Source organism: Amblyraja radiata, chromosome 36 (assembly GCF_010909765.2).
Source record: "Amblyraja radiata isolate CabotCenter1 chromosome 36, sAmbRad1.1.pri, whole genome shotgun sequence".
Taxonomy (NCBI): Eukaryota; Metazoa; Chordata; class Chondrichthyes; order Rajiformes; family Rajidae; genus Amblyraja; species Amblyraja radiata.
The window spans coordinates 10,456,687-10,478,556 of NC_045991.1; the positions used below are offsets into that span (position 1 = coordinate 10,456,687).

At 41.6% G+C, this 21,870-nt stretch overlaps 1 long non-coding RNA gene across 1 annotated transcript; it reads left to right on the forward strand.

Moving 5' to 3' along the window:
- The first annotated feature begins 2,651 nt into the window (after nt 1-2,651).
- On the forward strand, nt 2,652-20,891 carry LOC116966285. Its single transcript, XR_004409971.1, has 3 exons — nt 2,652-2,689; nt 14,586-14,590; nt 20,882-20,891. It is a non-coding gene; the product is annotated as an uncharacterized LOC116966285 (long non-coding RNA).
- Nucleotides 20,892-21,870: the final 979 nt, after the last annotated feature.

Genomic DNA, 21,870 nt, shown 5'->3' on the forward strand with positions numbered 1-21,870 from the left:
CCCCCAGATTTGGCTGTTGACACTTTTTACTTTGAGGGCCTCACCGTTTTCTGGTGCTGTGTTGTTTCAGCACCTCAGCGAGCACCTTTTCCAGTAATGGTTGATGCTGGCCGCCATTCTTGGTTCCAGCGGTGCTCCAGCCCGTGGGGTTGCTACAAGCGGTCCATCACACCCAACAGCTCTTCATGTTCCTGCACCCCTGGCATACTCCCGAATTCGTCCGCCTGCCCCTGTTCCAGACCAGCCCAGCCCTGGTCACCAATGCTAGCCTCCAGTAATGAGGGAGCAGAGGGCAGTGCATGAAGCACTGTGGAGGGGGTGCCTGACCTCCCTCCGCGAGAGCGCTCTTTCTGCGCATCTCGCTGGAGCTGCTCCAATTGCTGTTGGATGCAGCTCAGGCGGCTGTCTCTCCTCCATTTAGGTGGAAACATGTCCCCGTCCGACGAATCGGACGCCACCGGCCGGATGCCTGTTCGGATGGCTAGACATCCAGCCCGCAGTTCAGGCACTAGCGGGACTGGGCTCGGCGCGGTGATGGGGATAGCGGGGCGACCGGTAATTGTTCCTACCGCCTGTTGCTGCCCCCCCCTCCAATGGAACGCTCCTCCGCTGGAGTCGAGCGGGGGACAGGTTCTTCTGGAGCTTTTGTGCCTTGTAGTAGCGAGAGCGCCCCTCAAGCAGCTCGTCTCGCAGGCACCTGCTCCGTGAGCCGCTCCAGCGGCTCAGGCGGCTCTTTCTCCCCCCGTGCGGGTGGAGAGATGTCCCGTCCGACATCGGGAACACCTGCCGGATGCCTCTCGAGTGGCTATGCGTCCAGACCGCTGCTTCAGGTACTAGCGGGCTGGCCTCGGCACGGTGTCGGGGAATTACGGAACACCGGGTAACGGTCCTACCGCCTGTTGCTGCCCCCCTCCCCAACGGGAAAACAGGGGACAGTTTTGTTCCAGAGCCTTTTTCTCTGCCTGTAAAAAACACAAGCAGAAAAAGGCTCACCTGTAAAAGAAAACCCGACCTCAGGGTACTCACCTGACGGTCCGGTTCATCCTGTAACGAGAAAGCCTACTTCCCGTGGCAGCCGCTGTTGCACTGCTGGCGTAATGCCGCGCCTGCGCATTGAGCGGGTTCTTCACGTAGTCACTCACGTGACTCCGAAGTAAAATTACATGAGCCTCTTGCACCTGGTGTCCCTTTGTCACTTCAGCTAAGCTTGACATTTTGCACAGAAGCCTGCCAATTCCAAAGTACCCAAACCACTGCATATCTACAAAAAATCCTCTGCTTGCATGAGTAAATGCATTTGGTGTGCATGCTCACAAAGCAATTACTGTGGAGCACACATATGTCGGAAAGAAACCATTTTGATTATTATGCCAGTGCAAGACCACAGTCACTGTTTGTCAATGGAGCAATGGAGGAGCAGGCATGGGGGGACCACCAGGAGGAGGGTGGTGGGGGGGGAGAACAATGGAGGAGCCGGCATGTGGGGAACCACCAGGAGGAGGGTGGGGGGGGGGGGACAATGGAGGAGCAGGCATGGGGGGACCACCAGGAGGAGGGTGGGGAGGGTGGGGGAGAGGGTGGGGGGGGGGAGAACAAAAGAGGAGCTGGCAGGGGTTCTTTGCAACTTTGCAGCGCCGTTTATGTGGCGATTATCTACATACCTTGCAAGCAAAGATGCCTTGTCACATGTGTTCCATTCCAACCAAATGTTAAATGTTGTCATGGTTGCAAATGTGCTTCCTAGCACACTTTTCCCAAGATATTGCTCAAGAGGCCAGCTACATGTCCCATCAGGCCTCCAGTGAGGGGAGGAGGTGGGCAGGCCAAGTGGGTTGGGTGGGTGGGGAGAGGCAGTTGGTGGTGGTGCACAGACGCACATGGGGTAGGAGAAGAAGTGGTCTTGGGTCACCCATGGAGGCTGGGAATTGGTGACTGTCTGGCAGCAGTGGACAGGAATCACAAGGAAATAAGTAGAAGCATGAGTATTGTGAGAGAAGGGTTAATAGGAATGGTTGATTTATACTAGATCTCTGAAAATAATAACTTAGAAAGAAATAAGGTGTCAGCAGAAGCCAGACTGCTGGTCGAAGAAAGTAACAATATACAGGACAGAGAATAGATAAAGAAGTAACAGATAAAAACTCCAGCAGAAGCCTTTGACGTCAGGAGATGTTCCGAGACGTTTCTGGACGTTCTCGTGGGAATGTGGGCTTTATGTTATGATTGGACGAAGCTCGATGGGGAGACATGAGGCAGTGACCATAGTGAAGAAAGGTATAAAAAGATAGATACAACCTCCATTTTTGTGTGTCTCTAGAGGATGATAGAGGAGGGACACCCTTTTCTGCGCAGAAATGTAATAAAGGAAAACTTGTTTCTTTGATTTTGTCTCTGAAGAGTTTGTGATTGATTTTGAATCTCACAGATGGGGGCTCGTCCGGGATCAATTACTCCAGCCAGCTGACGGGAGTAGACGGACGAAGGGAAGGTGCACCCTGCTGAGTTCAGCAGTCTCAGACTCCTTGCTTGCCGCCAGCTGTTTGAGCAGTAGTATCCAGGACCACACAGAGAGACACGAGAAACAAGTGATAGTGTGGGAGTGGTTGGAAATCGCGAAAAGTCAATCGAGCAATTTCTGTGCACAGACCCAGGTAGGAACAATGACTAATAAAGTGCTTCCTGGGCGATTGTAAAGACCTTGTGGTTAACGCCCTGAAGGATTCAGGGGGCTGCAAGGCAAACCCAGAAGGGAGGGGAAAAGGCTGTGGGCCAAACCCCCGCATTCTGCCCAATTGGGGCAAATGCTGGACCCTGGAGGGCAGGAAATACCCAGGGTTTGGAGAAGCCAACAATGATAAGGTATAGTCAGTTGGGGAAAATGCAGAGCTGCATATGGGCAGGAGATGTCCACGGAAAATGCAGAGCTGCATATGGGCAGGAGATGTCCACGGAAAATGCAGAGCCGGAGGGGGCCAAAATACCCAAGGGAAAGAGAAGACAGGGGCCGGGGTGGACGAAAATCACCCGGCCAACAAGACGGGGAGTCAAAGGGCAGAAGGGGAAGATAAGAAGTTCGGTAGAAATTAGACCCGAGGGAGGTAGCTAGGAGAGGACCCTGAGGGGGAAGGGAGTTTGCCTCCTTGAAGATTCATTAGGTCTGACGAGAACAGTTAGATCAATTCCTGAGAGACAGGAAAATTCCTGAGACGGGATGATGAGGGAGTTACTCCCGAAAGTAGCAGATAAGAAGACGGCAGAGGCCGCGAAAGGGGGATGTGATAGAAGACGGCAAAGGCCGGGGACAACAGTGCAGGCAGGGAGAAAATATAAATTGAATAATCTATTTGAAGTAAGAATGAAACAAAGTGATTTGTTTGAAAACCGGTTTGGAACAAATGGTTAAAATGCGCAAGTTGTAAAATTGAACACAGACGCCCCCGTGGCGGAGGTGGGAATTCCCACTGTGTTTGGGCCGTGGGGGATTGCGAACAAGCTGCAACAATTAACTCTTTGTATCCTGGTAACCTGAAAAAGAGAAGTTGTAAAAATCGTTTCTTGATGTTCTTTTAGATTTCTTGTCAGTAAAGTTAACTGGAAATAAGTTAATTGATGAAACATGACCAGCTTGTATGTTGTTTTATGGTAGACATTCAAGTTGAGAAACACAGACAGAGAGACAGCCAGACAGAGAGAGAGAGATTGTATTTATTTAGCGAATGCAAAATCCTTTAGCCAAGCAGTTGCCTCTTGATCTGCTGTGTGAAGGGTGACAAGTCCTCCTTTGAGTCTTTGTTGAAGGCATGCTTCAATGATGTGTTGTAAGGGAGTGCCACAAGCACACCGTGGGGTTGGGCTGCTGCCCCATTTGTGAAGTCTGGCCAAGCAGGGGCCATGTCGTCCTGAATCTATTCAGCGTTGAGAAAGAGAGAGAGAGAGAGAGAGACACACACACAGACACAGACAGAGAGAGAGAGAGACACACACAGACAGAGAAACAGAAGTAAGAGACGACAGATTATCCCTTGGAGCACCCATGAACTGAGAGGGCTAAAATAAAAAAATTAAAATAAAAAAAAATGGATTAGGGCTTTGGAGGAGGAGAACGTGGGACGATTGTTGGCCATGGAAGATTTGAAGGCACCATTGGTGAAGTGGTGGGAACCACTATGTAAATTGTTACAATGACCGGCAATAGACTACAAACATGGCCGCCGCTCAAAACTTACCGGCAACAGCGCCACCGTTAGGTCAGCTGCTGTTACTGCAGCCTGACTACCGGCTACAGCGCCATCTTCTGTTTGGATGCCGTCACTGCAGCATGACTACCGGCCACAGCGCCATCTTCTGGTTGGTTGCCGTCATGAACGAGGGTATGCAGGCCCCTCAGCAAATGTTACCCACTTAAGGTGAACCCCAAGGAACAAAGGGGAATGAAAAGGTGGAGAGTTGAAAATGAGCAAGAAATAGAAGGCAACCAGTTGATGAACATTCAATTATGAACATCAGTCTGAAGAAGGGTTTCGGCCCGAAACGTCGCCTATTTCCTTCGCTCCATAGATGCTGCTGCATCCGCTGAGTTTCCCCAGCAATTTTGTGTACCTATTATATTATGAACTATTGTGGTGGAAGCCATTCTTCTTAAAGTCAAGCAGAATCAGTAAACAGTTGGTCTCTGCGGTCAATGTCAATGAACAAAGCCCCTGGTTGAAAAGACTGAAATAAGTGATGAACTGACACAAGTGAGTCCTATGATGGAACCAAGCGTGGCCAGAGAATTACATGCCAATAATACATGTCTTGGGGAACTTTTCCTCGAAAAGTCCTATCAGGAGTGAAATTAATCTGGAGATGATAAGCCCTAACAGGACTGGGGTCCCCAAGAGAGAGGAAGGGATTTAAGGAAGGATGTCAAGAAAGGCTAGGATGAGGTAGGTTTTTTTTAAATTAGATGGGAAAGACAGAGTTGAAAGTTGAGGGGGAACTTCTTTACTAAGAGAGTGGTAGCTGTGTGGTTATGAGCTTCCAGTGAAGGTGGTGGAGGCAGGTTCGATTTTATCAATTAAAAATAAATTGGATAGTTATATGGACGGAAAAGGAATGGAGGGTTATGGTCTCAGCGCAGGTATATGGGACTAGGGGAGAATACGTGTTCGGTACGGACTAGAAGGATCGAGATGGCCTGTTTCCGTGCTGTAATGGTTATATGGTTATATGGTTATACCCTTAGAAAGTATTTGCTGATGTGGACAATTTGTTGGTTTGTTCCACAAGTAAAGAGAGAGAGAGAGAGAAATCCTTCAGAATATAAGACAGCAGATGATGACCTTGGGAAAGGCAGGATATAGTTCAGACTAGGTCGGAAAATATGTTGAAATTGTATGGTGAAACGGAAAAAGTACATGTCAAAGAAGTTAAATTAAAATGCAGACAAAGCAGCTGAAACAGCATCTGGAAGAGATGTTCCAGGGTAAGTCTGAATCAATTTAGGTATAAACACTACAGTGTCGTTTATGATGAATAAGGTAATTAAGAGGTTTGGTAAACCTACAGAAATCAGCTTTGACAACGGATTGTTTTCATTTGATGAAAAGAATAAATGGAACATTTGTTTAATGCTCTTCCATTGGCACTGAAGAAATGTTGCATGCAAACTAACCAGCCGTGGGTGGCACAATGGAGAAGTCCCTGCAGGGGACCGAGTTTGGAACAGTTACAGATCGAATTTAAAAAAAAAAAGTATATGAAACAGTTAATAATGATATACAAGTCTATTTATGAACAGGTAAAGTAAAAGCTGTCGGAGATGGACCAGGAGGAAGGACCCTTTAAACCTGAAGACAAGGTGTATGTATGAGTTTTCTAAATCACCGACCGATGTTCGTTTAGAAGGTTGAGATACCTAGTACAATTTCAATAATTACATGAGGGCTGTCCTGCAGGTATGAATAGATAATAGCCCTGAGGTAAGTGAACAAGAGGACAAAGAAGAGTAGAGTTTTAACAAGAACGTTGTTTGACATCAGTGGTGGGAAATAATGGAAAGGATACTAAAGGCAATATTATAGGGATTTGGATAAATAGGGTAGGATTAGGAAGAATTAGCATGGATTTGTGATTGTGATATTTGACTAATCTTGATTTTTTTACCTTAAAAAAAGAGGTTATTAGGGAAATTGATGAGGTTAAAGTGGTGAACTTCAGTAAGGCCTTTGACAAGGTTCAATAAGGAAATAAGGTTGGTTAAGAAGAGGTTAGTAAGGAATAGCAAGATGGATTAAAAAGTGGCTGTATGGGAAATGAGGGAGAGTAATGGTGGATGGATGTTTGTCAGGTTGGAGGTCAATGACTAGAGGGGTACCTCGGGGATGTGTGCTGGGTCCACTGTTGTTTGTCATGTGAATCAATAAAATGGATGTTGGTGTGGTAAGATAGATTAAGAAGTATGTAGATGATACTAAGATAGGTGGTGTTGTGAATAATGAAGTAGCTTTTAAAAGTGTACAGAGAGATTTAGGTCATTTGGAAGAGTGGGTTGAAACATGACAGATGGATTTAATGTTGATAAGTGTGATACATCTTGGCAGGACAATTCAAATTAGACGTACAAGGTAAAAGATTGTGAATTGAGGAATGAAGTTGAAATCAGAGCATTGTTTACAGAAGTTGGGTTGTAATGTTAAATTGTACAAGGTATTGGTGAGGTCAATTGTGGAGTATGGTGTATAATTTTGGTAGGCATATTTATAAGAGAAAGGTTGAACGAGTTAGATATTTGGGGAAAGAGAGAAGGAATACCCACCATAGAGGGTAGTGATGTTTTCTTTTTTTTTATTTTTATTTTTTTATTTATTAAATTTTTTTTTAAGATAGAAGTAAGGAAAGTAAAGAAGGTGCGCAAGAGTTGTGAAGTGCAGAAGAGTGTTGGGAAAAGAAAGCCCCTTAGAAAAGAAGTTAGAGAAGGAAGTAAAGTAAGAAAGTAGACCCTATAAAAGAAAGAAAAAGAAAGTAAGGACAATCGCTCTATTATAACATTAAACTCCGCAGAAAGACTACCAACCAAGTCTGTTTTTGTTGTTTTATCTCCCAATGCCAGGTCCTGATACCATTTATTTATTTATTTATTTTTTTAAATTACTATTGCACCTCATGCTTGTAATAGGTCCATAAACGTAGACCACGTCTTTTGGAATTGGTTTGCTTTATCTGCTAAGAGGAATCTCATCTCTTCCAGATGTAATGTTTCAAACATATTTGATATCCACATTTTTATTGTTGGTGTGGGCGCATTTTTCCAGAATTTAAGTATGAGCTTTTTTCCCATTATTAGCCCGTAATTGAGTAAATTCTTCTGATACACGTTTAATTCAGGGATACCTTCCGATATCCCAAAAATGATCCATTCTGGTTTTGGTACCAGTTTTATTTTAATTAATTTTGAAAAAATATCAAATATTCCATGCCAGAATTTTTGGATTTTTGTACAAAAAACAAAAGAATGCGCTATGGTAGCTTCTTGACACAGACATTTATCACAGATTGGTGAAACATTGGGAAAGATTTTATTTAATTTAGTTTTTGAATAGTATAGTCTATGTAATGTTTTGAATTGGATAAGCGTATGTCGTACATTGATCGAGCATTTATGCACCTGTAGTAAATGTTTATCCCAGCTCTGTTTTGAAATTTTTATAGCTAATTCTTGTTCCCAGTCTCTTCTAATTCCATCTGTTGTGGGTATTTCTATGTTTAAAATGATATTATATAAGTACGATATTAAGTTAGCTGATTCCGCCTTTGTCTTCATTGCTTCATCCAGTAAGTCGGAAGGCATATTATGATAGTCTTTTGTATATTTTTTCAAATAATCACAAATTTGAAGATATTTAAAATATTGGTTATTTTTCAAATTATATTTCAGTTGTAGTTGTTGAAATGATAGTAATTTTCCCACTTCATACAGATCTTCGAGCGTTTTGATTCCCATTCTTTCCCAATGTATAAATGATTTGTCTATGATTGATGGTTTAAACGATGGGTTATTGGCTATTGGTATTGAGAGAGATAGGTTTCTTAATTTTAGATTCTGTTTTATTTGTTTCCATGTTCTAATTGTGCTATGTATAATTGGGTTTTTATTATAATTTTTATTATTCAGATTTATTGGTGAGAGGATAATCGCTCCTATATTACTCGGGGAGCAATCCCCTTTTTCCATTACAATCCAGTCCGCCTGCTGGGCAGAATTGTCCAGCAGGTGAATCATATTTTTAATATTTACTGCCCAATTATAATACATAAAGTTAGGGAGCGCTAGACCCCCCCACTCTTTTCGTTTATTAAGGTGTGTTCTTTGTATTCTATGGGGTTTATAATCCCATATGAAATTTGTAATGTCTGAGTCCAATTTTTTGAAAAACTTTTTTGGGAGATATATAGGTATTGATTGAAATAGGTATAGAATTTGTGGTAAGAAAATCATTTTTATAGCGTTTATTCTGCCTATTAAGGACATCGGAAGTGTTTTCCAGAATTTAATCAAATTATTTAATTTCTTAAGTAGGGGATTATAATTGGCTTTAAACATATCCTGGTAATTTCTAGTAATTTCAATTCCCAAATATTTGAATTTTTCTGTAGCTATTTTAAAGGGGAATTTCCTGAGATGTGTTGAGTCTTTTGGTTTTATCGACATAATTTCACTTTTGTTCCAATTTATTCTATATCCTGAAAAGGATCCAAAGTCCTCAATTAAATTTAATATATTCGGTATACTAATTTGTGGTTTTGTGATGTACAGTAGTACATCATCGGCATATAGGGATATTTTGTTATTTGAATATTTTGTATTATAACCGTAAATATCCAGGTGTGTTCTTATTTTTTCAGCAAGGGGTTCAATTACCAAAGCAAATAACAGCGGAGATAATGAACAACCTTGTCTATTGCCCCTTGATAGTTCAAATTTCGAGGATAATATATTATTAGTTAGTATTCTAGCCGTAGGTTTGTTATATAATAGTTTTATCCATGCAATGAAGTTCTCTCCCAATTGGAATTTTTGCAATACTTTAATCATATAATCCCATTCTACTTGATCAAACGCTTTTTCTGCATCCAGTGAGATGATAGCTAACTCTTGGTCGTGAGATTTATGTGAGTGCATTATGTTAAGCAAACGTCTCAAGTTATTGAATGAATGTCTCTTAGGTATAAATCCTGTTTGATCCTCATTTATTAATCTACTAACATACCTGCTTAGTCTACTGGCTAGTGTTTTCGCTATTATTTTTTGATCCGTATTTAACAAAGCAATAGCTCTATATGAACCTGGTTCTTCTATATTTTATCTTTTTTAAGTATTAATATGATCGTTGATTCTGCTAGTGTTTCAGGTAAGCTTTGCTCCTCAAAAGCATATGTATACATTTTCTGTAATCGTGGAGTAACTATGTCATAAAAAGATTTATAAAATTCATTACTGAATCCATCTGGTCCTGGTGTTTTTCCATTCTTTAGTGTTTTTATTGTGTCTTCTATCTCCTTAGAAGTAATTTGTGCTCCCAGTTCCTCTTGTTCCCTCAGTTCTAATTGTGGTAGGTTACAGTTATCTAGAAATTCTGAAATTTTATTATTGTCTATTAACGTTTTAGATGTGTATAGATTCTGGTAAAATTGAGCAAATCTTTTATTGATATCCTTGGGTAATGTTAATAATTCCCCTCTATCTGATTTAATCTTTAATATTGCATTCTCTTTTCCCCGTTTTTTCAGTTGGCGTGCTAAAAGTTTGTGGGGTTTATCCCCGAATTCGAAGTGTTCTTGTTTTGTGATTTGAAATAATGTTATAACTTTCTCTGACAGTAATTTATTTAGCTTGAATTTCAATAATAGGATTTTATTATGTTTATCCATAGTTGGATCTTTAGCATTATCTGTATCTAATTGTTTTATTTGTTCTTCTAAATGTCTTTGTTCATTCTTATTCTTTTTATTTTGATAAGCTTGAAATGAAATAATGACTCCTCTAATAAATGCTTTGAAGGATTCCCATAATAGCGTGGGGGATATATCTGGTGTATCATTTATCTCAAAAAATAGGTCCATCTGTTTTTTTAGATATATAATCCCTTGTGGGTCTTTTAAAATTTGCGAGTTAAACCTCCAGAACGATTTATTCATAGACATTCCTTCTAGTTTTAAAACAAAAGTTAACGGGGAGTGGTCTGAGATCGCATTAGTGTGGTATTTAGGGTTCATAGTGTGCGGAATTAATTTTGTATCCACAAGAAAATAGTCTATCCGTGAGTATGTTTTATGCACCGTTGAATAAAACGAATAATCCCTTCCCGTCGGGTTTGCAATCCTCCACACATCTACTATATTTGTGTTTTCCATATATGTATGTAAAAGTTCACTGGTTTTAGATTTCCTATTACCTTTTTGTTTTTGCATCGATTTATCTAGATAAGGGTCTAAAACACAGTTAAAGTCTCCTCCAATTATGACATTTTGATAATTACATTCTGCAATTATATTCAGAATTTTATTAAAAAATTGAGGATTATCAAAATTGGGCGCATATATGTTTACCAGCGTAATTGGCATATTATTGATCTCTCCTGCTACTATAAGGTATCTCCCTTCCTTATCTGAAATAATATTCTTTGATTTAAATGGAATTCCTTTACGAATAATGATAGCGGTACCTCTAGATTTGGAAGTAAATGAAGAGTGAAATGTTTGGCCTATCCAGTTCGCCCTCAGTCTCGTCTGATCTTGATGTTTAAGATGCGTTTCCTGTAGAAACGAAATATCCGTGTTGTATGATTTCAACTGAGCTAGTATCTTGCCCCTTTTAATAGGTTCATTAATACCCCTTATATTCCAACTGCATAGTGTGATTCCTCCCATTTTCTTTTGATTGTCGTCATACATTTCTACCTATTTTGATGACCTTATTTATTATGGTGCATTCATACCTCAGGACTCTGGTTATTTTGGGAGCATTTATAATATAGACTTCCTTGGTAGTTCCCCTCTGCGATTGTCCTTGAAAAGAAAACACATAGATGTGACATATTGTGATAATAAAAAAAAAAGTATATCAAATAAATTTACGGTGTCTGAGTTTCGGACACCGTAGTGAGTGACCCACTCGTCTGTGGGGTACGACATCTATATCGCTTCCGGCGTAGATGTTAAAAAGTTAGCCCCGCTGCCTTTATTACCCAAACACTAGGGGGTCGGTACCGTTTCCAAATAAGTTCTATTTCACCCAGTTGCAGTATATATATATATATGTTTCATTCCAACTTATCAAATCTAATCATGTATTAAGTTACATATATTCCTCACTCTTTATCTCTTAACTATTTGTAAATGGTTTTAGTATTGTTAAAAGTGAGTTGTTCGCTGAAAGGGTTAACCGAAGTCAGGCTCCTGGAACTGTGCCAGGTGCCCGAGTCTCCTCCCCTCCCCACTCGAGCTGCGGAACATATGTGATTACGGTTGTCTGCGTTATAAAGCAGGCAACACATTTTTATCAGTTTCAGTTGCTATTTCTATATTAGTATTGTTAGTTATTAATTATTATTAATTCTCAATATTTTGTAAAACTATATAAGCCGTGTGATGTTTTTCGCTCTCAGCTCAGCAGATTCACTCCCATGTTATCGGTCTTTCCTCGTTTGAGCACAGAATGTCCTTGAGTTAGATTCCGCAATGTTCAAGGCGAGATAATAATGTCTAGACACGTCTCTTGGAAAATCTGTTACGTGTAGTAATTTTTAAAGATTGGTGTTGTTCGCTTATTTCACTTTTCTTGTGATATTCTTGTTGGGGGGATAAGCAAATTAATTTGTTCATGACGTCTTGGTGATCAATCTTCAGTTGTTGCTGCCTTGGCCACGATTTCTTGAGCGTATTTAAGAGATTCCACCGAGTTAATAAATGTTTTTGAGATTCCCCTGAAAGTAATACGCATTCTGGCCGGATAATACACTCCACATCTGACACCCTTGACCTCGTAAAGAGCTTCTCTGGTCTGTGAGAACTTTCTTCTCTTCAGAACAATCTCGTGAGGGTAGTCCCGTAGGAGTTTAATAGAATCATTTCTGTACATCATGTTCTCTCCGTATTTGATTTTTTTCATCAGCGCTTCCATTGTTGGGATATCCCGAAGTTTGATTATGATCTGTCTTTGGTAGGCATGTTCTCCTTGAGATCTTGGTTTAACTCTGGGTAGTCGATGTGCTTCTTCAATTACAGGTGCCTCAGATAGATTGAGCACGTGTTTAATTAGGTTGGCAGTGTACCCACGAGCATTGTCCCCCTCAGCGCCCTCTTTTACTCCACGTATTCGTATATTTTGACGTCTTGAGCGAGCTTCTAGGTCAACATATTTATCAGAAACCTTTGTAAGTTGGCTCTTGAGGCTGTCTATTTCTGACTTCATCGTCTGCATCTCTCCAGCCATCTCTTCCACAACAGCTTTTATATCTTTCACTGCAGTTACATTTGCAGAAACAGTTTCATGCACAGCCTCAAACATCTTTGTGGACTCTTCTGCCACCTTATTAATTTTCTCCGTTAATTCTTCTTGCACATCATCAACTTTTTTTTGCAGAGCCCCAATGCACTCAAGTATTTTTTCATTACCGGCATTAATAAATGCATGCATGTTTTCCATCAAATTTAAGTTTCCAGCTTTCAACTCATTTTTCAAATCTCTTACCGAGTTCTTTAACTCCTCCATTTCGGTTTTCTCTTTTGTGGTCATCTCAGTCTTAGATCGTGTAGCCATTCCAGAGTCCACTCCAGAGGTCAGTTTTGCAGTTTCTTGGTGTTCCTGAGTCTTCAGCAGGTGTTTTATAGCTTTCCTCTGTGGGCTCTGACCTGGAGACGTTTTTTTCATTTAAAATGCCTTTCCCTCCGTTAAATTCACGGCGCTTACTGATGACGTCATCAGCACCGCGACATGAGACTCCGGTAAGTTTTTAAAAACGGTCCCGACCTCCTGACCCGATTTTAACGCGAAAAATCGCGATTTTTTCAGCGGAGCTAGAAAGTTTGCGACTGCTAACAAAGCATGTCGCCACCGGAAGCCGTGATGTTTTCTTAATGAACTATTTACTGGCAGTATCTCGTTCTATTACAGAATTAAAAACCAAGGGGCTGCTGGCACAGAGTCCCGATCTCGACTTGCCACTCCATTCTGTGAAAGCAGAGAACTGGGATCTTGTAAAATCATGGAAGGAAGAAAAGCTGTAACCTAGGTGGACTGGACCCTACCTTGTGTTATTAATCACCGAGACAGCAGTACGAACAAAAAGAAAAAGGGTGGACACACGCAAGCCGATTTAAGGGTCCTGTGGAGGCCCCACCGGACAATATCAGCCCACCGACTGTGCGTGAAGGGAAGGAACCATTGACTTTGTGCCTATTCGGATGTTGTATCATTCCCTGCGCACGGGGTCTGGCTCAGCGATTTATAGAGACAGCCCTGACAAAGAACAGCACCGTCATGATGGCCTTCAGAACACAGTATGACTAGCGAGAGGAGGATAGGGAGGCGAAGAATCTGCTGCTAGCACTAGAAAAGGAAGATATAGTATAAATCAAGAGTTGCGTAGCAAAAAGAAAAATGGTGGATTGTGAGAGAAGGGTTAATAGGGATGGTTGATTTATACTAGAACTCTGAAAATTATAACTTAGAAAGAAATAAGGTGTCAGCAGAAGCCAGACTGCTGGTCGAAGAAAGTAACAATATACAGGACAGAGGGAACTACTAGATAAAGGAGTAACAGATAAAAACTCCAGCAGAAGCCTTTGACGTCAGGAGATGTTCCGAGACGTTTCTGGACGTTCTCGTGGGAATGTGGGCTTTATGTTATGATTGGACGAAGCTCGATGGGGAGACATGAGGCAGTGACCATAGTGAAGAAAGGTATAAAAAGATAGATACAACCTCCATTTTTGTGTGTCTCTAGAGGATGATAGAGGAGGGACACCCTTTTCTGCGCAGAAATGTAATAAAGGAAAACGTGTTTCTTTGATTTTGTCTCTGACGAGTTTGTGATTGATTTTGAATCTCACAAGTGGAACAATCGCCCATTCCTGTCTGAAGGTCTCTAGTCAGGTAGATGGCCGCTCTCTAGTTAGTGACTAGATGGTTCAGTTGCCGGATAAAATTGTGAAGAATCTGTCCCTGAAACTGGAGGTATGCGTTTTCACACCTGTATCTATTGCCTGATAAAGGAGGGGAGAAGAGGAAGTGACTGGGGTGTGGCCAACCCGTTATTTTAAGACTGTGACCCCTTTGGGCTATAAACTAACTCTGCACTGAAGAAGGGTCTCGACGTGAAATGCCCCATTCCTTCTAACCAGAGATGCTGCCTGTCCCGCTGAGATACTCCAGCATTTTGTGTCCATCCTCTCCTCTTATCCTGTTGGCCCCCATCTCAATTTTGTACAGTTCAAGATGAAGGAAATATTGGGAAGACTGTGCGGAAAGTATTAGGGAGGCTTTGGAGAAGCTGGCCAAAGGCATTGAGAGGAATGAGAATCATAAACTATCATCAAGAGAGGTGGAGTGGGAAGGTCAGCATCAGGTTGGGATGTCCAAAGTGGTAGAATAAGAAGCAGGGTGGGTGGAGGGGGGAATAATGCAGATTGGAGGAGGTTGGTGGGGTGGGTGATCAGATGTGTTGCGAAATGGCAGTCATGCAGTGCGATAAATGGAGAATGATACAGGTTCTATCTTGAATGCAAGTAGCCCAATGCTGCAAGATTGGTGAAACGTTCTCTTGGGAGCCCACTGACATCAGGAAGCCTTCGAGACCAAATTCCTCCGAGATGCTCCGAATGGAACATAGCACAGAGAATGAAACCATCGTATTCCTCCCTGAATTCTCATCGGTGATGCCTGAATAACTCACATCTGAACGAGCCTGGACAAATATAATTGGCATGGTTTCAACTGGAAATGGTCATAAATGTGATTTACTCTGAGAGCATCAATGTGTAACCACCCAGCAACTTGAGCTCAGAAAATAATTATTCACAAGATTGCTGTGGAAATTTAAAATTGCAGCTATATTAACAGCAACAAATTCTTCAACACCATACACATTGCTGAGGTAATTGTTTGATGAGAACTTAATTAATGACACAAAACATAGCAGGAATTCAATTTAAATAAATGGCCAACTGGATTTTAATTTGTTTAACCAAAATAAAAACACCTTAGGCAGATAAGAACAAAAGACTCACAAACTCTGGAAAATATATTTTGGATTTCCTTTTTGTCCAGGAAACATGACTAATTTCTCCAATCAGTCTGAAGAAGGGTCTTGACCCGAAATGTCACCCATTTCTTCTCTCCAGAGATGCTGCCTGTCTCGCTGAGTCACTCCAGTATTTTGTGTGTACCGTCTCCAATCAAGGAGATTGTTTTTTAACTTACTGCAGCAATCTTCCAAATGGCATTTGAATAACCCCAAGGTGGAGTTCCTCTGGTGAATTCTTCTCATCTTTGGTGGGTTTTATTTTTATCTGATCATTGAAATGAGTGGACAAAGGTTTGGGAGACGGGAAAGATGCGGGGGAGAGAGATAATTGGGAGACAGAGATGTGGGGGAGAATGTGGGGGAGAGAGAGATGTGGGGGAGAAAGTGGGGGAGAGAGAGATGTGGGGAGAATGTGGGGGAGAGAGAATTGTGGGGGAGAGAGAGAGTGGGGAGAATGTGGGGGAGAGAGAGATGTGGGGAGAATGTGGGGGAGAGAATTGTGGGGGAGAGAGATGGGGGGGAGATGTGGGGAAGAGAGATAATGGGGAGACAGAGATGTGGGGGAGAATGTGGGGGAGACAGAGATGTGGGGAAGAGAGATAATGGGGAGGGGAGGAATGTGTGGTTATCCATTTTGTACCAAAGCTAATTAACCGACGTACGTCCTTGGAGTGTGTGAGGTAACAAGAGCACCTGGAGAAAACCCATGCGGTCATGGGGAGAACATACAAGCTTTGTACAAACACCACACATACGTAGTCCGCAACAAACCTGGCTCCCTGGCACTGTAAGGCAGCAACTCTCCCACTGCCACCGTGTCATCCCTTATCCTACACACAAAGGGGCAATTTACAGAAGCCAATTAACCTACAAACCCACACAGGCATGTCTTTGCAATGTAGGAGGAAACCCGTTCAGTCACTGAGAGAATGTGCAAACTACGCACAGACAGTACCCATAGTCAGGATCAAACCTGGATGTCTGATGCTGTAAGGCAGCAACTCTACCAATGCACCACCATGCTGCCTACACAAATATCCCTTCCTACAGCAGTTGTGACTCCAATTCTTTACTAACGATCCCCGAACCCCCAGCCGACTTTTCCCCAGGGTAGGGTCGATGGTTTATTCCCAGCTCCGAGATCAACAGTGTGGCCTAGCTTCTCCCAATTGCTGGAACTGAGACTCTGGGCCAAACAGCACATTATCATCACTGCGGTACAACTTGTATACTGGTTGCACTATTTCAGTATTCAACATGCTGCAATTGTGCTTTGAGACAGTGATCTTCATGTCTTTACTCTTCATTAATTCCTCCCTGTGCATTCGACTATCCCAAGAATAGGTTTCTGTGATTTTCTGTCTGCGGGATGAATATGAAACACAGAGGGAGGTTTTAGTTTTCGTTATTAGATTTATTTTGCTTTAAGCTTCAGCGGTCATTATTATTTTAACTCCCTGGGGTATGGTATTATTTTGCACCAATGTTAGGGGCTAATTCTGAACACATGTATTTGTGTTTTTATCTAACTGTTTTCAATTTAAAGAATCGTTGAACTTTGCCAGTGACTTATGACTAAATGGAAGTTAAATTGAAGTTAGGTGTTGAAAATTGCTTACGTGTTGGGGCAGTGAGGAGCTTATTCTAATCTGACATTGATCTGATGTCCCTGTACTTTTTAGTTTAGTTTAGAGATACAACTTAGTAGCAAGATCCATGGATACTTGGACCCACCAAGTCCACATTGACCAGCGATCACCCATATACTAGTTCTATCCTACAAACTAGGGACAATTTACAGAAGCCAATTAACCTACAAACCTGCGTGTCTTTGAAATATGGGAGAAAAGCAGAGCACCCGGAGAAAACCCATGCGGGATGGAATTAGAAGAGACTGGGAACAAGAATTAGTTATAAAAAATTCAAAAGAGAGCTGGGATAATCATTTACTACAGGTGCATAAATGTTCGATCAACGTACGACATACTCTCATCCAATTCAAAACATTACATAGACTGTATTATTCAAAAACTAAAATAAATAAACTCTTCCCTAATGTCTCACCCATCTGTGATAAATGTCTGTGTCAAGAAGCTACCATAGCGCATTCTTTCGTTGTTTGTACAAAAATACAAAAATTCTGGATGAAATATTTGACATCTTTACAAAATTAATTAAAATAAAACTGCTACCAAAACCAGAATGGATCTTTTTTGGAATATCGGAAGGTAACCCTGAACTAAACGTGTTTCAGAAGAATTTACTCAATTATGGGCTAATAATGGGAAAAAAGCTCATACTTAAATTCTGGAATAATGCGCCCACGCCAACAATAAAAATGTGGATATCAGATATGTTTGAAAAACTACATCTGGAAGAGATGAGATTCCTCTTCGCAGACAAAGCAGACCAATTCCAAAAGACGTGGTGTACGTTTTTGGAACTATTACAAGCATGAGGTGCAATAGTAATTTAATAAAGGAATAAATAAATAAATGGTACCAGGATCTGGCAACAAAACAACAAAAACAGACTTGGTTGGTAGTTCCCTTTCTGCGGAGTTTAATGTTATAATACAGCGATTGTTTCTCCTTTCTTTTCCCTTCTTTTCTAGGGTCTACTTTCTTTCTTTCTTTACTTCCTTCTCTAACTTCTTTTCTAAGGGGCTTTATTTTCTCAACACTCTCTTGCACCTTCACGACTCTTGCGCACTTTCCTTACTTTCTTTACTTCTATCTTTTTCTTAAAGCTCAAAAAATGAAGCGGTACAAAAAAATGTATTAAGACATATGTGTTGTGTATTATTGTAACTTACCGTACTTCTAATTAAAAAAATAAAAAAAATAAAACCCATGCGTTCGCAGGGAGACGGCACAAATTCCGTACAGACAGTACCCATGGTCAGGATAGAACCCGGTGGCACTGTGAGGCAGCAACTCTCCCACTGCACTGCACCCATGTGGAATGTAAAATCCCCATATTGGTTCAGAAGTCTGAATAGTGATTTTACTCATTTTAACCATTGATTTTAACAGTTTTAAAATTGTGCCGTTGCATCTTCAAAATGAATTGTAAAACCAAAGGCATATGCCACGTAAAACCAACTATTGAAGAACTCAACTGGTCATGTAGCATCCGTGGAAGGAAATAGACAGACTACGTTTCAGATCAGGACCCTTCTTCAGCCTGATGGAGTGGATATACAATATGATAAACCTATTCTCCAATAGATGACTCTTGTTAGTAATATTCTGCTACTGCAAGAATGACAAATAACAGTTAAATACCCCTTTGGTCAGTACAACAGCATTTTAAACAACAAAAAATCACATTATGGGGCTATCTCAAACTTGAAATGTCCTATCCCTTTACAAAAATAGTATAGCACAGTGGTAAAGTTGCTAATTACGACACAAGAGGAACTGGTTTGATCCTGACTACGGGTGCTGTCTGTATGGTGTTTGTATGTTCTCCCTGTGAACGCGCGTGATTTCTTTGGGAGCTCCGGTTTCCTCCCACACTCCAAAGACGTACAGGATTGTAGGTTAATTGGCTTCTGTAAGTTGTGTGGGTATAGGGCAGTGTATATGGTAGTGCTAGTGCAGGGGGATCGCTGGTCAGCATGGACTCAATGGGTCAAAGGGCCTGTTTCCATGCTGTATTTCTAAAGTCTATAGTAAATAAGATGGACACATATGGTGTACAATTCCAAATTGATTCATTTGTCAAAAGCATTTGTTGCTATGCTGCTTTAGTTTGAAGAAAAGACATTCCATTTAACTTCAGATATTCAGAAACTCGAAGGATCAGACTGAATTACATGCCTCTCATGTTACCATCTGCCAGAGTCATCAATATTTTATAACCCTACAGATAAAAGCCGATAGTTCCCCAGACCTTTCAGACTCCACAGTGATTCTGAAACCGTCATGAGCCTGTGGCTGTTAGGTTTTGTAAATGTGTTGTCACATTTATCAGATTGTGGTTAATGTCTTAATGTGTGTGCACATATTTTCACTTGGCATGGCTGGTTCACAACACAATGATAGCACAAACATAATACAAGCAACATATATAGTTATACAAGAAAATAACGGCAACAAGGAGTGCAAATAATTATCGGACACCAGATCAATAGTTGATCTGCTATGATTAGGCAATTTCTCTTTGCATTATCTTGAGACCAAAAGCATTCAGGGATTGATTTGTCTTCCATGTTTCACAGCCTGTGGTTTACCCCTTTTTAATCTAAAAGGACAAAACATTGCTGCAAGTTCAGCACAGAAATGGAGGAAATATTGATGCCATTCCCGACTGCATGTGAACAGATCTGCTCCTAGACTATGTCTTGGTGATATGTGAATAGCCATTGTCTCTCCGTTTTGTTGTGTTTGGTCTACCTTTCTGTTCTATGTTTCTGTTTTTTCTATTTTGAACTGAATTGAATTGAAAGATATTGCATGGAAACAGGCGCATCTGTCCACCGGGTCCACGCCAACCATCCATCACCCATTCCCACTAATTCCATGTAATCCCACTTCTACATCCTCTCCCCACACATTACAGCAGCCAGTGTACCTACAAACCCGCATGTCTTTGGGATGTGGAGGGAAACCCGTGCCGTCACAGGGAGAATGTGCAAACTCCACACAGACATCATCAAGGTCAGATTTGAACCTAGGTCTCTGGCACTTTGAGGCAGCTGCTCTACCAGCTGCACCATTGTGCCAGACTCTTGGATAATTCCCACGTTGACACCATTCTCCTCTCTATCTTTGCAAATGTCAATTTATTCTATAGCTGATTGAGTTTTCACCTTAACCTTTCGATTCTCAAATGGTGTTTGTGTATCTTCTGAAGTAAATCTTCTTGCATTTTTTTGGCTATGATGATTTTGACCCAGATAGTGCATTATCTTCCAGTGAGCTGTCAGCTGTGACTAATCAATAGTGATTTATTGTTTGCTGCATTTATTTAATCACTTGAAGCCATCGATCACCCAGATCATTTGTTGAGAACGCATGTGTAATTACTACAGTAGACACAAAATGTTGGAGTAACACAGCGGGACAGGCAGCGAATCTGAAGAGAAGGAATGGGTAATGTTTTGAGTCGAGATGCTGCCTGTCCCGCTGAGTTACTCCAGCATTTTGTGTCTATCTTCAGTTTAAACCAGTATCTGCAGTTCCTTCCCACACATTTTGTGTGTAATTACTAGGTTGTGTTTTTATCTAATTGTATTAATTGTAGCTGTAACTTTTTCAACATAGTGAAACTTCACAACCATTGTTGCTTACCATGGAGGAAGTCATGTCGTTTTAATTTTATAGATACAGCTCGGAAACAGGCCCTTCGGCCCACCGAGTCCACGCCGACCAGCGATCCCCGCACATTAACACAATCCTGCACACACTAGGGACATTTATCAAGCCAATTGACCAACAAACCTGTACGTCTTTGGAGATTGTGGAACTTGGGGCAATCAAAGGAAGTGTTTTGAGGGCAATCAGTATCAGGTAGTGAACGTCCCAACGTGTATGAAGGTAGACAAGGGCCTGATCAGATGTGGCCATAGACACTGAAGGAAGCTAGAGAAGAAATTGCAGGTGTCCTGGCTGAGATCTATGTCATAATTAATTAGGGGAGAGGTGTCGGAAGACTGGAGGGTGGCAAACGTCTTTATTTAAGAAGGGCTGCAGAGAAAAGCCTGGGAACCATAGGCCTGTGAGCCTAACATCTGTGGTCATAAAGTTACTAGAGAGCATTCTGAGGGATATACATGCATTCAGATAGACAAGGGCTGTTTAAGGATAGTGGGCAGGGTGTTGTACATGGGAGATCAAGTCTCACGAATCTGATTGAATTTTCGAAGATATAACCAAAATGTCGATGAGGGAAGGGCTGTCAAAGTTGTACAGTATGTGTGGATTTCAGCAAGACAGTTGACACAGTTCTGCATGCTAGGCTGCTCTGGAAGGCCAGATCACAAGGGATCCAGCGAGACCTAGCTGACTGGATAGAAAATTGGTTTCATGGAAGGAAGCAGACAGTACTGATGGAAGGTATGGACACGGTTTTACCCATCTTCCTCTGTTCCTATGAGTTTCCAAAGCGTATAAAACCAGTGGACCTCAATTATGGAATTGATCCAACTGCTAATTTATTTCGAGCAGTTTTTATTCTTGGTCCAGAGTTCATCGTCCTCGATTATCTAGAGCTGCATCTTGACCCCTCTCCATCGAGTATGTCCTTCCTGGTTTTGGCCACCGCCATCTTTGTGTCTAATTCCAATTGTTCCTGCTGTCGCATCATCTGTTCCTCTTGTCGTTTTATCTCTCGCTTCATCTCTTCTTGCTGTCGTGCCATCTTATGTGATCTCTCTTCTAGCTGTAACACCATCTCTTCTTGCTGTCGTGCCATCTTATGTGTTCTCTCTTCTAGCTGTAACGCCATGTCTTCTTGCTGTCGTGCCATCTTATGTGTTCTCTCTTCTAGCTGTAACACCATCTCTTCTTGCTGTCGTGCCATCTTATGTGTTCTCTCTTCTAGCTGTAACACCATCTCTTCTTGCTGTCGTGCCATC